This window comes from Stegostoma tigrinum, chromosome 42 (genome assembly GCF_030684315.1).
Source record: "Stegostoma tigrinum isolate sSteTig4 chromosome 42, sSteTig4.hap1, whole genome shotgun sequence".
NCBI lineage: Eukaryota > Metazoa > Chordata > Chondrichthyes > Orectolobiformes > Stegostomatidae > Stegostoma > Stegostoma tigrinum.
Genome location: NC_081395.1, coordinates 2,033,163 through 2,049,942, shown reverse-complemented (window position 1 = coordinate 2,049,942; position 16,780 = coordinate 2,033,163). Strand labels below are relative to the sequence as shown.

Genomic DNA, 16,780 nt, shown 5'->3' with positions numbered 1-16,780 from the left:
CTCCCTCACTCAACAAACTCCCTCACTCATCAAACTCCCTCACTCAACAAATTCCCTCACTCATCAAACTCACTCATAAACTCACTGACTCAACAACCTCCCTCACTCAACAAACTTCCTCAATCAACAAACTCCCTCACTCATCAAACTCCCTCACTGAAACTCCCTCACTCATCAAACTCCCTCACTCATCAAACTCCCTCACTCAAACTCCCTCACTCATCAAACTCCCTCACTCAACAAACTCCCTCACTCATCAAACTGCCTCACTCAAACTCCCTCACTCATCAAACTCCCTCACTCATCAAACTCACTCACTCATCAAACTTCCTCACTCATCAAACTCCCTCACTCAACAAACTCCCTCACTCATCAAACTCCCTCACTCAACAAAATCCCTCACTCAACAAACTCCCACACTCATCAAACTCCCTCTCTCAACAAACTCCCTCACTCATCAAACTCCCTCACTCAACAAAATCCCTCACTCAACAAACTCACTCACTCATCAAACTCACTGACTCAACAACCTCCCTCACTCAACAAACTCCCTGACTCATCAAACTCCCTCACTCATCAAACTCCCTCACTCATCAAACTCACTCACTCATCAAACTCCCTCACTCAACAAACTCCCTCACTCATCAAACTCCCTCACTCAACAAACTCCCTCACTCAACAAACTCCCTCACTCATCAAACTCTCTCACTCATCAAACTCCCTCACTCAACAAACTCCCTCACTCATCAATCTCCCTCACTCAACAAACTCTCTCACTCAACAAACTCTCTCACTCAACAAACTCCCTCACTCATCAAACTCCCTCACTCAACAAACTCCCTCACTCATCAACTCCCTCACTGAACAATCTCACTCACTCAACAAACACACTGACTCATCAAACTCCCTCACTGAACAAACTCCCTCACTCAACAAACTCCCTCACTCATCAAACTCCCTCACTCAACAAACTCCCTCACTCATCAAACTCTCTCACTCATCAAACTCCCTCACTCAACAAACTCCCTCACTCATCAATCTCCGTCACTCAACAAACTCTCTCACTCAACAAACTCCCTCACTCAACAAACTCCCACACTCATCAAACTCCCTTACTCAACAAACTCCCTCACTCATCAAACCTCCTCACTCATCAAACTCCCTCACTCAACAAACTCCCTCACTCATCAAACTCCCTTACTCAACAAACTCCCTCACTCAAGAAACTCCCTCACTCAACAACCTCCCTCACTCATCAAACTCCCTCACTCATCAAACTCCTTCACTCATTAAACTCCTTCACTCATTAAACTCCTTCACTCATCAAACTCCCTCACTCAACGAACTTCCTCACTCATCAAACTCCCTCACTGAACAAACTCACTCACTCAACAAACTCCCTCACTCATCAAACTCCCTCACTCAACAAACTCCCTCACTCAACAAACTCCCTCACTCATCAAACTCCCTCGCTCATCAAACTCCCTCGCTCATCAAACTTCCTCACTCAACAAACTCCCTCACTCATCAAACTCCCTCACTCAAACTCCCTCACTCATCAAAATTCCTCACTCAACAAACTCCCTCACTCATCAAACTGCCTCACTCAAACTCCCTCACTCATCAAACTTCCTCACTCACCAAACTCCCTCACTGAACAAATTCACTCACTCAACAAACTCCCTCACTCATCAACTCCCTCACTCAACAAACTCCCTCACTCAACAAACTCCCTCACTCAACAAACTCCCTCACTCATCAAACTCCCTCACTCAACAAACTCCCTCACTCAACAAATTCACTCACTCAACAAACTCCCTCACTCAACAAACTCCCTCACTCATCAACTCCCTCACTCAACAAACTCCCTCACTCAACAAACTCCCTCACTCATCAAACTCACTCACTCAACAAACTCCCTCACTCATCAAACTCCCTCACTCAAACTCCCTCACTCATCAAACTCCCTCACTCAACAAACTCTCTTCCTCATCAAACTCACTCACTCATCAACTCCCTCACCGAACAAACTCCCAAACTCAACAAACTCCCTCACTCAACAAACTCCCTCACTGAACAAATTCACTCACTCAACAAACTCCCTCACTCATCAACTCCCTCACTCAACAAACTCCCTCACTCAACAAACTCCCTCACTCATCAAACTCACTCACTCATCAAACTCACTGACTCAACAACCTCCCTCACTCAACAAACTCCCTCACTCAACAAACTCCCTCACTCATCAAAGTCCCTCACTCAACAAACTCCCTCACTCAACAAACTCCCTCCCTGAACAAACTCACTCACTCAACAAACTCCCTCACACATCAACTCCCTCACTCAACAAACTCCCTCGATCATCAAACTCCCTCACTCAACAAACTCCCTCACTCATCAAACTCCCTCACTCAACAAACTCCCTCACTCATCAAACTCACTCACTCAACAAACTCCCTCACTCATCAAACTGCCTCACTCAACAAACTCCCTCACTCATCAACTCCCTCACTGAACAAACTCACTCACTCAACAAACTCCCTCACTCATCAAACTTCCTCACTCATCAAACTCCCTCACTCAACAAACTCCCTCACTCATCAACTCCCTCACTGAACAAACTCACTCACTCATCAAACTCCCTCACTCATCAAACTCCCTCACTCATCAAACTCCCTCACTCAACAAACTCTCTCACTCAACAAACTCCCGCACTCATCAAACTCCCTCACTCATCAAACTCCCTCACTCAACAAACTCTCTCACTCATCAAACTCCCTCACTCATCAAACTCCCTCACTCAACAAACTCCCTCACTCAACAAACTCCCTCACTCATCAAACTTCCTCACTCATCAAACTCCCTCACTCAACAAACTCCCTCACTCATCAACTCCCTCACTCAACAAACTCACTCACTCAACAAACTCCCTCACTCATCAAACTCCCTCACTCAACAATCTCCCTCACTCATCAAACTCCCTCACTCATCAAACTCCCTCACTCATCAAACTCCCTCAGTCGTCAAACTCCCTCCCTCAACAAACTCCCTCACTCATCAAACTCCCTCACTCATCAAACTCCCTCACTCAAACTCCCTCACTCATCAAACTCCCTCACTCAACAAACTCTCTTACTCATCAAACTCACTCACTCATCAACTCCCTCACCGAACAAACTCCCAAACTCAACAAACTCCCTCACTCAACAAACTCCCTCACTGAACAAATTCACTCACTCAACAAACTCCCTCACTCATCAACTCCCTCACTCAACAAACTCCCTCACTCAACAAACTCCCTCACTCATCAAACTCACTCACTCATCAAACTCACTGACTCAACAACCTCCCTCACTCAACAAACTCCCTCACTCAACAAACTCCCTCACTCATCAAAGTCCCTCACTCAACAAACTCCCTCACTCAACAAACTCCCTCACTCAACAAACTCACTCACTCAACAAACTCCCTCACACATCAACTCCCTCACTCATCAAACTCCCTCACTCAACAAACTCTCTCACTCAACAAACTCCCGCACTCATCAAACTCCCTCACTCATCAAACTCCCTCACTCATCAAACTCCCTCACTCAACAAACTCTCTCACTCATCAAACTCCCTCACTCATCAAACTCCCTCACTCAACAAACTCCCTCACTCAACAAACTCCCTCACTCATCAAACTTCCTCACTCATCAAACTCCCTCACTCAACAAACTCCCTCACTCATCAACTCCCTCACTCAACAAACTCACTCACTCAACAAACTCCCTCACTCATCAAACTCCCTCACTCAACAATCTCCCTCACTCATCAAACTCCCTCACTCATCAAACTCCCTCACTCATCAAACTCCCTCAGTCGTCAAACTCCCTCCCTCAACAAACTCCCTCACTCATCAAACTCCCTCACTCATCAAACTCCCTCACTCAAACTCCCTCACTCATCAAACTCCCTCACTCAACAAACTCTCTTACTCATCAAACTCACTCACTCATCAACTCCCTCACCGAACAAACTCCCAAACTCAACAAACTCCCTCCCTCAACAAACTCCCTCACTGAACAAATTCACTCACTCAACAAACTCCCTCACTCATCAACTCCCTCACTCAACAAACTCCCTCACTCAACAAACTCCCTCACTCATCAAACTCACTCACTCATCAAACTCACTGACTCAACAACCTCCCTCACTCAACAAACTCCCTCACTCAACAAACTCCCTCACTCATCAAAGTCCCTCACTCAACAAACTCCCTCACTCAACAAACTCCCTCCCTGAACAAACTCACTCACTCAACAAACTCCCTCACACATCAACTCCCTCACTCAACAAACTCCCTCGATCATCAAACTCCCTCACTCAACAAACTCCCTCACTCATCAAACTCCCTCACTCAACAAACTCCCTCACTCATCAAACTCACTCACTCAACAAACTCCCTCACTCATCAAACTGCCTCACTCAACAAACTCCCTCACTCATCAACTCCCTCACTGAACAAACTCACTCACTCAACAAACTCCCTCACTCATCAAACTCCCTCAGTCAACAATCTCCCTCACTCATCAAACTCCCTCACTCATCAAACTGCCTCAGTCGTCAAACTCGCTCCCTCAACAAACTCCCTCACTCATCAAACTTCCTCACTCAACAAACTCCCTCACTCATCAAACTTCCTCACTCATCAAACTCCCTCACTCAACAAACTCCCTCACTCATCAACTCCCTCACTGAACAAACTCACTCACTCATCAAACTCCCTCACTCATCAAACTCCCTCACTCATCAAACTCCCTCACTCAACAAACTCTCTCACTCAACAAACTCCCGCACTCATCAAACTCCCTCACTCATCAAACTCCCTCACTCAACAAACTCTCTCACTCATCAAACTCCCTCACTCATCAAACTCCCTCACTCAACAAACTCCCTCACTCAACAAACTCCCTCACTCATCAAACTTCCTCACTCATCAAACTCCCTCACTCAACAAACTCCCTCACTCATCAACTCCCTCACTCAACAAACTCACTCACTCAACAAACTCCCTCACTCATCAAACTCCCTCACTCAACAATCTCCCTCACTCATCAAACTCCCTCACTCATCAAACTCCCTCACTCATCAAACTCCCTCAGTCGTCAAACTCCCTCCCTCAACAAACTCCCTCACTCATCAAACTTCCTCACTCAACAAACTCCCTCACTCATCAAACTTCCTCACTCATCAAACTTCCTCACTCAACAAACTCCCTCACTCATAAAACTTCCTCACTCATCAAACTTCCTCACTCAACAAACTCCCTCACTCATAAAACTTCCTCACTCATCAAACTCCCTCACTCAACAAACTCCCTCACTCATCAAATTCCCTCACTCATCAAACTTCCTCACTCATCAAACTCCCTCCCTCAACAAACTCCCTCACTCATCAAACTCCCTCACTCAACAAACTCACTCACTCAACAAACTCCCTCACTCATCAAACTCCCTCACTCAACAATCTCCCTCACTCATCAAACTCCCTCACTCATCAAACTCCCTCAGTCGTCAAACTCCCTCCCTCAACAAACTCCCTCACTCATCAAACTTCCTCACTCAACAATCTCCCTCACTCATCAAACTTCCTCACTCATCAAACTCCCTCACTCAACAAACTCCCTCACTCATCAACTCCCTCACTCAACAAACTGTCTCACTCATCAAACTCCCTCACTCATCAAACTCCCTCACTCAACAAACTCCCTCACTCATCAAACTCCCTCACTCATCAAACTCCCTCACTCATAAAACTCCCTCACTCAACAAACTCCCTCACTCAACAAACTCCCTCACTCAACAAACTCCCTCACTCATAAAACTCTCTCACTCATAAAACTCCCTTACTCAACAAAAAAACAAAATTCATAGTGACAGTGTGTCAGTGTGGCATCTTATAAATTCCAACTTTAGGAATAGAACCGGCGTGATTCTCGGGCAAAACTCTGAGACAGTTTTTGAACAAAGCCTCAGACCGACAATTCACCTTTTGTATATTCCTATGGTTCTGCCTGATTGTCATGACAGCAAAGCACTGACATTGACTTTATAAAAACCTTGCACACTGTCTAACACTTGGTCAACTGCAGAGACCTATCATCTGACACTCCACTCACACCAGTTGCACGATCTTTTGATCTCTCTGCCTATAAAATCTGTGTCTGGGTAAGCTGTTCTCTCACTGCACCTGACAAAGGGGTTGCGTTTCAAAAGCTTGTGTGATTCAAAATAAACCTGTTGGACTATAACCGGGTATTATGTGACTTCTGACTTTGGCAACAGTCTGGTTCTGACTCAGATAGTTATCAGGGAATGGGGTGGAGTTGGTACTAGGAATCACCTTTGGAGGAGACGGACGTTTCTGCTCCTCCAGAATTAGATATTGGATAAGTTGTTTGTTAATAGCAGTGGAGGAGATGAGAAAAGTGGTGAAATGATACAGTTGGATGTCATTAATTAATGTTATGCTTTTGGATGATAATGCTGAGGACAGCAGGTAGATGAGAAATAACACGGGACCAAGGATAGATTCTTGGAGGACACCAAAGGTAATGATGCAGGAGCAGGAAGGAAAGCCACTGCAACAAGATTGCAGCTGATTTGATAAGAGTGGTACTGGATGTGAACTGTCCAAGACTAAATAAAAACTGAAAGCACTGCAGATGCTGTAAATAATGAATAAAAACAGGAGTTGCTGGTAAAGCTGAGCAAGCCTGGCAGCATCTGTGAAAAAAAGATCAGACTTAATGTTTTGGGTGCGGTGACCCTTCCTCAGAATGTTCTGAGGAAGGTTCACTGGATTCGAAACGTTAACTCTGATTTTTTTCTTCACAGATGCTGCCAGATTTGCTGAGCTTTTCCAGCAACTTCTGTTTTTATTCATTATTTACAAACTGTCCAACAGTTGGAGGAGAATGGTGTGGTCAACCACGTCTCAGTCTGCAGGATAAGGACGGAAAACTTATCTTGTCACAATCACATAGGAAGTTTATTGTATCTTTGATAAATGTTCATTCAGTATAGTTGAAGAGGGATGGAAATGGAAATAGGACATATGGCATTCCAAGAAAGATGGGGCTGGATTTGGGAGGCAATGATACTTTCAAGGACTTATAAGAAGGAAAGGAGGTTGGAAATAAAGCTGATGTTTGCAAGAGAAAAGGGGAAGAACATTCAACGCTGGGGTTTAATGATGCAGGAGTTGAATCATTACAGAATGATACAGAATCTAAAAGCGGTTTGGGTGTAATAAGATCTCTGTTCTATACTACATTGTCTGGGCACATATGTTGCTTGTGTCATAGAGTGAGCTGACTCTTTGATCAGATTTTCATCCAAATTTCACAGCCTAAAATGTCACATCTTTGACAGTACTTCATTAAAGCTGACTGACCCATTTTCAATGTTACACAAATGTGAGTGTTTAGCCATTAGTGAGGGAATTGGGACTGGGCATTGACATCAGCAGGAATGAGCAACTCATGATGGACTCACACAGTAATCAGTAATAATGCAGGGGATTTACGCAGCTGCATCATAGAGAGTGAGAGAGTATGGACTAGTAACAAGAGATAGGACAACATAGACAGGGAGGAGAGTGATTTTGCAAGATAGGGAAGGGGAAAGAAGACAGAGGAGCAAGGAGAAAGATAGAGAGAGTGAAAAAGAACAAGACCCAGCAGGAGCAGGAAGCAAGAAGGTAATATAATGAAAGCGGAAAAGAGACAAAAGAGATGCATGGGGAGGCAAAGAGGAGGTTAAGGAGGAAGTGTGAAAGGGAGATAGGAGATTTATCATGCTTTGTGGAAGGCTGACCACAGGGGAACTATATTTTGCTTATCAGGCTCTGGGTTAATGCTTGGATTTTCCCCATCACAGCACCATAACTTGGCTTGTACCACTGCTACACCTGAGGAACTCTAACAAACCCACATGTAACATTCTGTCATAGAAACAAGTTAGTTGGTGGTATAGAGCTTCAGTAAAGCTGAACAAAACGACATGTATTGTCAAAGCGTTTCTTCTTGCTTTCATCAAGACAATTCACAAGAATACTGAAACAAAAGGAAAACACATATTTCTGTTCTTAAGGTTAACGTGCAACATCGGCAGTTAGCAGGGCAAATGCAATGTTAGCATTCATTTTGAGAGGGCTAGTATACAAGAGCAAGGATGTACTGCTGTGGCTGTGTAAGGCTCTGGTCAAGACCGGATTTGGAATGTTGTGAACTGTTTGGGCCCATATCTAAGGAAGGATGTGTTGGCCTTGGAGGGGGTCGAGAGGATATTTATAAGAATTATGAAGAAGGACTCTGGGTCTGTGCTCGATGGGGTTTTGAAGAATGAGGGGGAATATCATTGAAACTTACAGGATATTGACAGAGACAATTAGAGTGGATGTGGAGAAGATATTTCCACAGGTAGGAGAGACTAGGACCCAAGAGCACAGCCTCAGGGTGAAGGGACAGCCCTTTGGAACTGAGATGGGAGGAATTTCTTCAGAGGATCGTTACTCGGGAGAACTCATTGCCACAGAAGGCTGTGGAAGCAAAGTCATTCAGTGTCTTTAAGACAGAGATAGCTAGGTTCTTGATTAGTAAGAGGATCAAATTTTACAGGGAGAAGGCAGGATAATGGGGTAGATAATATATCAGCATGATAAATATGCCAGATGGCCTAATTCTGCTTCTATATTTTATGATCTGATATGTAGTTTCCTGTACATATGAGTACGCCACATCGCATGAGTGTAGCCATCCAGCCTGCATTTGCAAAACTCACAGTACAGTGTCCAGCATTACATGTGATTCTGTGATTGGTCTTCAGTTCCTGATAATCCTGAATGTGTGAAGAGCTATGCTAACGACTAAATTAAGATTGTCAACCAGGCTGACAGTGTAGTATAGTTGTGAGTACTGGAAGCTACGGTTATGGGGATAAGGCAGGAACAGGATACTGATTGTGGATGATCAACCATGATCATAATGAATGGTGGTGCTGGCTCAAAGGGCCGAATGGCCTACTCCTGCACCAATTGTCTATTGTCTACATATAGTAACGCATTGGGCCCTGTTCTTTGCAGGCAGAAAGAACAGGTACCCCACTGTACCCATTTCAACTCAACAAAATGATTGACAGCCATTTTCTGGTTCATGTTCAAGACATTGGTTTGACCAATCAGTGACAAACTGCCTAGTTTAAAATATAAACAAAACTTGACTGCTAACTGTCAGTTATCATTAACCAGTGTATTCTCCATGGTAATAACTCTACCAATCTGACTCCCCCACTTGCCAACCAAGCAATGTTTTCCTGTCATTAGTATAAATGTGTTTTCCCTTTACTTTGGTAATTCCTGGGAACTGTCCTGATGAGTGCAAGATGAAAAGCTTTGAATAAATGTGTCTTTTCCTCAACAATATTCAAATTCTCCCCTGACCTTCAACAGGCCATTAGCCATTGTGCCGCCTGATGATTTAGTGTGAGTGCATACGCTTGACCTTGTTATGGGTGAAATTTGAGGCACATTGCCCATCTCTCCAATGTTTGCCATTGGTATTCTATCATACTATGCACCCTCCAAACCTTCCCTTCAAGACTTGATTTGACAGAAGTGATGGACAACAGGGGTGTGGGGGGGAGCTGTGGTGGGGGGGGGGCACTGATCACATGTGAAAGGAATCAGTGACAAGCAAAATCACAACACTGACATTTAGACAAGCTTCCCCTGTTTATATTACATCAGATTCCCTGCTAGGCATCAGCTTGGCTCAGTGGGTAGCACTGAGTCAGATTCACTACAGGATTTGAACACAAAGCCTAGACTAATGCTCTTGATCCAGTATGAGGGAAAGCAATATTAAACCAAGGTCTTGTTCTTTCTGTTTAATGATCCCATGGCAATATTTAACGAGGAGGAAAAAAATCTCTGGAGTACTGCCCCAACATGTATCACTTCAGCAATACCTCCAACAGGCTAACCTGCTGGTTCTTCAATTCACTCTTTATAACATATTACTATACACATATCAGGTCCCCATTTTCTATTTTACAAAGTTACAGTACTTCAATCAGCAGTGAGGTACTGTGTGATTTCCTAAAGTTGTGAAATAAATGCAAGTTCTTTAATTCAGTTCATCTTAACTGAGTGGTTTGCTCAATCATTTCAGAGAGTAGTCAGTCACATTGGTGTCAGTCTGGAGTCACATGGAGGTCAGACTGGCAAAGGACGTTAGTGAACCTAATACATTTATGACAATTGGTAATTCAGTTGACATTGGTAATGCCACCAGCAGGGACACTAGTTTCTTAAAAAAATGTTTAGATTTATTTTATTACTTTATGGATTTTCCATGAAGGCTTAATGCAATTATCAGTATTGGAGCCCAAAAAATGGTGAGTTGGGCAGCAGTGGGGAGCTGGGTAAGGGGTAAGGTTGGGTCTTGACCACAACAGTGATTCAGTCCTCATACTGACCATGAACCTCCCAAACTGTTTTACTCTTGAGGTAAACAGGGCCAAATTGAATAGAGGCCTACCTTATCCTATTGTCCCTTCAATCCTTCCTCTCTCTGAGCTTGGAGCTTGGTTCCAATGGCTTCTGAACCTGTAAAATGCCAAATGCAAAATATTTTCACGATAATTTAATATTAACGTCTAAATTTCTGATCAGCAATCACACCTCCATGTGGATTAACACACAGACAAAGTGTATTGTTTAAAATTGTCTTATTCACACCGACCCTCCCACTGAGCAAGACACAGGCAATTTGATGTTCCATTGCTTCAGGCCTCACCCTTTAGTCATAGAAATCAACAGCACATAAAGAGGCCCTTCAGCCCATCACATCCAGACCGGTCAAGAACAATCACCAAAGTATTCTAATCCCATTTTCCAGCCCTTCACCCATAGCCTTGTATGCCTTGGCATTACAAGCTCGAGAGCATCTGGATACTTCTTAAATGTTATGAAGGTTTCTGGCTTTATCACCATTACAGGCAGTGAATTCTAGATTCTGGGTGAAAAACACCTTTCCTCACATTTCCTCTAAATCTCCTACCCCTACTTTCAATCATGTCCCTGGCCATTGATCCCTCCACCAAGGAAAACTGTCTTCCTGTCTACTCTGTATATACCCCTCATAATTTTAGACATCTGAATCACGTCCCCGCTGTCTCTTCTGCTCTAAGGAAAACAACTTTAGTGTGTCCAAACTCTCCTCACAACTGAGACTTTTCATTTTAGGCAACATCATGTTAAATCTCCTCCACAACCTCTCCAGTGTAGTCACATCCCTCCTGTAATGTGCATTGCAGACTGCACAAGTTCTCTACCTATTCTGTTGTATACCATATCCAGTTCTGTACCTCACCATCAACCTTCATCTTAACCCACCTCCTACCACACACCATATCTCAATCTGTATCTCCATCTCTATCCAATCTTAGCACATCTCCTACCCCATTCCGCATTTGTCTGTATCTCCATCCCTACCCAGTCTCCCCCAGCTCCTAAACCATCCCACATCTCAGTCTGTATCTCCATCCGTCTCCCTCATACCACCTCCTACTCCACTCATACCTCACCCTGCATCTTCAGCCCCCTACACAGTATTACTCCACCACTTACCCCATTCTACATCACACTCTGGATCCCCACAGCCTATTTCCTCTTACCCTGCCTCCTATGCTACCTTTCCACCCATACCTCACCAAGTATCTCCACTCTCTACCCCCTCCATATCTGCCTTCTCTATCCTCTACACCACCTCATATCTGGGCCACAGCACCTTGAATGTAAACATAGCTATTGAACAAGTGATACCACAAAGTGAACTGTTAACTTCTGTTAGCTTCCTTAACAGAAGAGACTCTGTTATGGTAGTTCTCTCTCCCTCTCTTTTACAGTCAGCCTCAGCTCAACGTGTATTGCTTTTGTGTGAGTCAGAAGATTTATAGTTTTGAGCTCACTGTGCAGATACACCAATATGGATGAGCTGAACACGCTCATCTCTGCTCAGTGCACTAGAATGAGGTGTAAACAGTGGTGTGGTTGCTAACGATATCATCTTAAAGCCTGGGAGCTGTGGTTCAAGTCCCACTCCAAGGCCTGAGCACAAAACTCAAACTAAGAATCCACAGCAGTGCACCAAAAGTTGAAGGATTCATGTGTTTGATGAAGTGTTAAATTGAGGCCTTATCAGGCCTTAAATGTGAATGTAAAAGATCTCATGGTACTGCTTTAAAGCAGAGCAGGGGAAGTGCTGTTACCAATGCTATTCCCCGAGTCAGCATCACAAAGACATGTTAAATATGCATAAAAATCCCAAGACCTTTTATACATACATACAGAGCAAGAGGGTAGCCAGGGAAACAGCTGACCCACTCAAAGACAAGGAAGGGAATTTATGTATGGAGCCAGAGGAAATGGACAAGGTATTAAATGAGTACTCTGGATGAATATTCACCATAGAGAAGGACTTGGTGGATGCTGAGTCTGGGGAAGGGTGAGTAGATAGTTTGGGTCAAGTTGAGATCAAAAGGGAGGAGGCATTGGGGGTCCTGAGAAATGTTAAGGCAGACATGTCCCGAGGGCTTGATAGGATACAGCCCAGAATACTGAGAGAGGCAAGGGAGGAAATTGCTGGGGCCTTGAGAGGACTCTTTGTATCCTCACTGGCTACAGGGGAGGTCCCAGAGGATTGGAGGATAGCCAATGTTGTTCCTTTGTTTAAGAAGAGTGGCAGGAATAATCTAAATAATTACAGGCCAGTGAGCCTTACATCAGTGATAGGGAAATTATTGGAGAGGATTCTTCAAGACAGAATTTCATCGCACACGGAAATAAGTGGGCATATTAGTGAGAGGCAACATGATTTTATGAAGCGGAGGCCGTGTCTTACTAACTTGATCGAGTTTTTTGAGGAAGTAACAAAGATGATCAATGAGGGTAGGTCAGTGGATGTTGTCTACATGGACTTCAGTAAGGCCTTTGACATGGTCCGTCATGGCAGGCTGATACAGAAGGTAAAGTTGCACGAGGTCAGAGGTGAGCTTGCAAGATAGATAAAAACCTAGCTCGGTCAAAGAAGACAGAGGGTAGCAGTGGAAGGGTGTGTTTCTGAATGGATGGCTCTGACTAGTGGCATTCTTCAGGGATCAGTGTTGGGACCTTTGGTATTTGTAAATGATTTAGAGGAAAATGTAACTGGTTTGATTAGTAAGTTTGCAGATGACACAAAGGTTTATGGAATTGCAGGTAGCGATGAGGACTGTCAAAGGATACAGCAGGACATAGATTGCTTGGTGACTTGGGCAGAGGGATGGCTGATGCAGTTTAATCCAGAAACATGTGAGGTAATGTATTTTGGAACATCTAATCCAGATGGAAAATATACAGTAAAGGCAGAACCCTTAAGAGTACTGATAGGCAGAGGCATCTGGGTGTACAGGTACACAGGTCACTGAAAGTGGCAACACAGGTGGAGTAGGTAGTCAACAAGGCATATGGCATAAATAACATAGGTGAACACAGCAGGCCAAGCAGCATCTCAGGAGCACAGAAGCTGACGTTTCAGGCCTAGACCCTTCATCAGAGAGGGGGATGGGGAGAGGGTTCTGGAATAAATAGGGAGAGAGGGGGAGGCAGACCGAAGATGGAGAGAAAAGAACAGGTGGAGAGGATCGATGAGGTGGGGAGGTAGGGAGGGGATAGGTCAGTGCAGGGAGGACGGACAGGTAAAGGAGGTGGGATGAGGTTAGTAGGTAGGAAATGGAGGTGCGGCTTGAGGTGGGAGGAGGGGATAGGTAAGAGGAAGAACAAGTTAGGGAGGCGGGGACAAGCTGGGCTGGTTTTGGGATGCAGTGGGGGGAGGGGATGAACTGGGCTGGTTTTGGGATGCAGTTGGGGGAAGGGGAGATTTTGAAGCTTGTGAAGTCCACATTGAACCATTGGGCTGCAGGGTTCCCAAGCGGAATATGAGTTGCTGTTCCTGCAACCTTTGGGTGGCATCATTGTGGCACTGCAGGAAGCCCATGATAGACATGTCATCTAAGGAATGGGAGGGGGGTTAAAATGGTTCGCGACTGGGAGGTGCAGTTGTTTAATGCGAACCGAGTGGAGGTGTTCTGCAAAGCGGTCCCCAAGCCTCTGCATGGTTTCCCCAATGGAGAGGAAGCCACACCGGGTACAGTGGATACAGTATACCACATTGGCAGATGTGCAGGTGAACATCTGCTTAATATGGAAAGTCATCTTGGGGCCTGGGATGGGGGTGAGGGAGGAGGTGTGGGGGCAAGCATAGCACTTCCTGCGGTTGCAGGAGAAGGTGTCGGGTGTGTTGGGGTTGGAGGGGAGTGTGGAGCGGACAAGGGAGTCACGGAGAGAGTGGCCTCTCCGGAAGGCAAGTGGCATTATTGAAGGGCAGAGACAGAGTGGACAGTTAAAGCTTTTTCCCAGGTTGCAAGAGTCAATTAGCATCAGAGGAGCAGAAAAGCTGATGTTTTGGGTCCAGACCCTTCTTCAGAAAAGAAAAATTACTCATTCTTTTCACCTGCGTCAACATCATTTTTTTTCTGAAGAAGGGTCTAGACCTGAAACATCAGCTTTCCTGCTCGTCTGATGCTGTTTGGCCTGCAGTGTTTGTCCAGCTTCACACTGTGTTATATCAAATGAGCCAAGACTACATTGCATGTTATACAATGCAATGCAATGCAACTCAATACAGCACAGGAACAGGCCTTTCAGCCCACCAAGCTTGTGCCAATTCCTAGTCCTTATTTAGACCTGCTACTTATCGCTTATGCGCAATTTTTATCCCTCTGTTCGCCTCATGTTCATGTGTACATCAAAATGCACCTTAAACATTCCTAATGTGCCTGTTTTCACCACCTCCACTGGCAGTGCGTTCCAGGCACCCACCACCGTCTGGGTGAAAAATTTTCCCCACACTTCTCCCCTAAACTTTCCTCTTCTCACCTTGAAACTGTACCCTCTTTTACTTGACCTTCCACCCTGGGGAGAAAGCCTCTAACTACTCACCCTATCTATGTGTCTCATAATTTTGTAGACCTATATCAGGTCACCCCTCAACAATCCGTGTATATCCATCTTCTGTTCATAACTAAAATCCTCCAGGCCAGGCAATATCCTGGGAAACCTTCTCTGCACCCTGTCCAAAGCATCCACTGATAGCGTGACAACCAGAACTGCATGCAGTATTCCCTATGTGGCCTAACTGAAGTTTTGTACAGCAGTAACGTAACTTGCCAACTTTTATATTCAATGCCCCAGCCAATGAAGTTCAGCATGCTGAATGCCTTCTTGACCCCCTTATCCACTTGTGTTGCCACTTTCAGGGATCTGTGGACTTGTACACCTAGATCCCTCTGTAGGTCAATGCTCCTGAGAACTTTGCCATATATTGTATAATTTGGACCTGAATTTGATCTTCCAAAATGCATCACCTCACATTTTGTACATCAGATTCATTTGGTAAAATGGGGATGACAACAGAAAAGCAATGAGCATCTTTTGCCATACAGAGACTCTGGGAAGTTTGGTCAGTGACAACAGGTCATCATTTATCAGCAGGGAATTCAAGTCAAATGGCACTTGGCAGATAAGGACAGCTCCATACTATCCATTGTCCAATGGTCTGGCAGAAAGATCAGTCTAATCTTTGAAGGCAGGCTTAAAGGAACAGCCTATAGCTTCATTTGATACCATACTAACCCACTTCCTGTTTGATTATAGGACCACCCCTCATGAAACTACAGGAATAGCTCTGGCAGAGTTGCTAATGGGAAGAAGACTCTGCACTAGGTTAAATCTGATCTTCCCAGATGTAGGGCGACAGGGAGGCTGAAACAGCATCAAGAATGTCAAAGTCGAACACAAGACTCCTCTAAGTAAGTGAGACAGTTTATTTCAAGGGATAAAGTTTGGTGCTGAAACCACACAAATGGCCCTGAACAGGTAAGAAGCAAGATCGACGTGAGGTCATGTACGATGTTCAGAGAGGTGAGGTTGTCCAAAATAGCATGTGGACCACATGAAGCTGCAAACTTCCAACAGGGCAGGAGCAAAACATACCCAGCCTGTCACAACAACCAAAAAGGCTGCCAGAATCTGTGGGTTCTCCCCCCCTCCATCTAGCATCGAACAAACCTTGGGGTCTGAGATGGACATGGCAGAAGTTGCAGCCTCGATGCCTTTATTGCCTGAGGAGGATAGATTTCTTTCTAGATGCTATGGTCACAAGAGCCAGGCAACAATGCAGTATACTCTGCCCTTATCTAAGGCTGTCAGAGGAACTGGTCCTGGTGCAAAAGTGTCCCAGTAGAGGCTCTAAGAGAGCCTACATCCATGGATTTAGAGGTGGATGGATGTAACGATTGTAACAAAGTCAACCAGGTGGACCTTATAGAATGAGATCCCTGATTGGGGCTGTTAATGTGGTCCAATCAGGGAGCCCTGGCTGATGGATATAAACAGGAGAGATTGTGTTCACTCTGAGAGATGGCTCGGAGGGAACTGGACAAGTGTCAAATACTATGCAAGTGTAAATAAAGGGTGACTTGGTGACAGGATATCAGCTGCTGTGGAGTTATTTCAAATAGGACTGTTGAGATGGATGATTTTAGCTTCTGCTATATTGCCTAGTATTTCCTCAGTGCCAGAGGCATGGACTGAATGGGGGGGTGGGCATATTTGTTGAATGTATCCAGGACATT

General features: G+C 44.8%; 1 protein-coding gene across 6 annotated transcripts in view; it reads right to left on the bottom strand.

Annotated features, from left to right (window-relative positions):
- The window catches only part of LOC125449203 (protein LBH-like), an 83,837-nt gene that overhangs the window by 52,774 nt on the left and 14,283 nt on the right, over positions 1–16,780 (bottom strand). For all 6 annotated transcript variants that reach the window (XM_048524884.2, XM_048524887.2, XM_048524885.2 and 3 more), the window contains exon 2: positions 10,585–10,652. The gene's annotated coding sequence lies outside the window, so the exon portion shown is untranslated. The remainder of the gene's footprint in view (positions 1–10,584; positions 10,653–16,780) is intronic.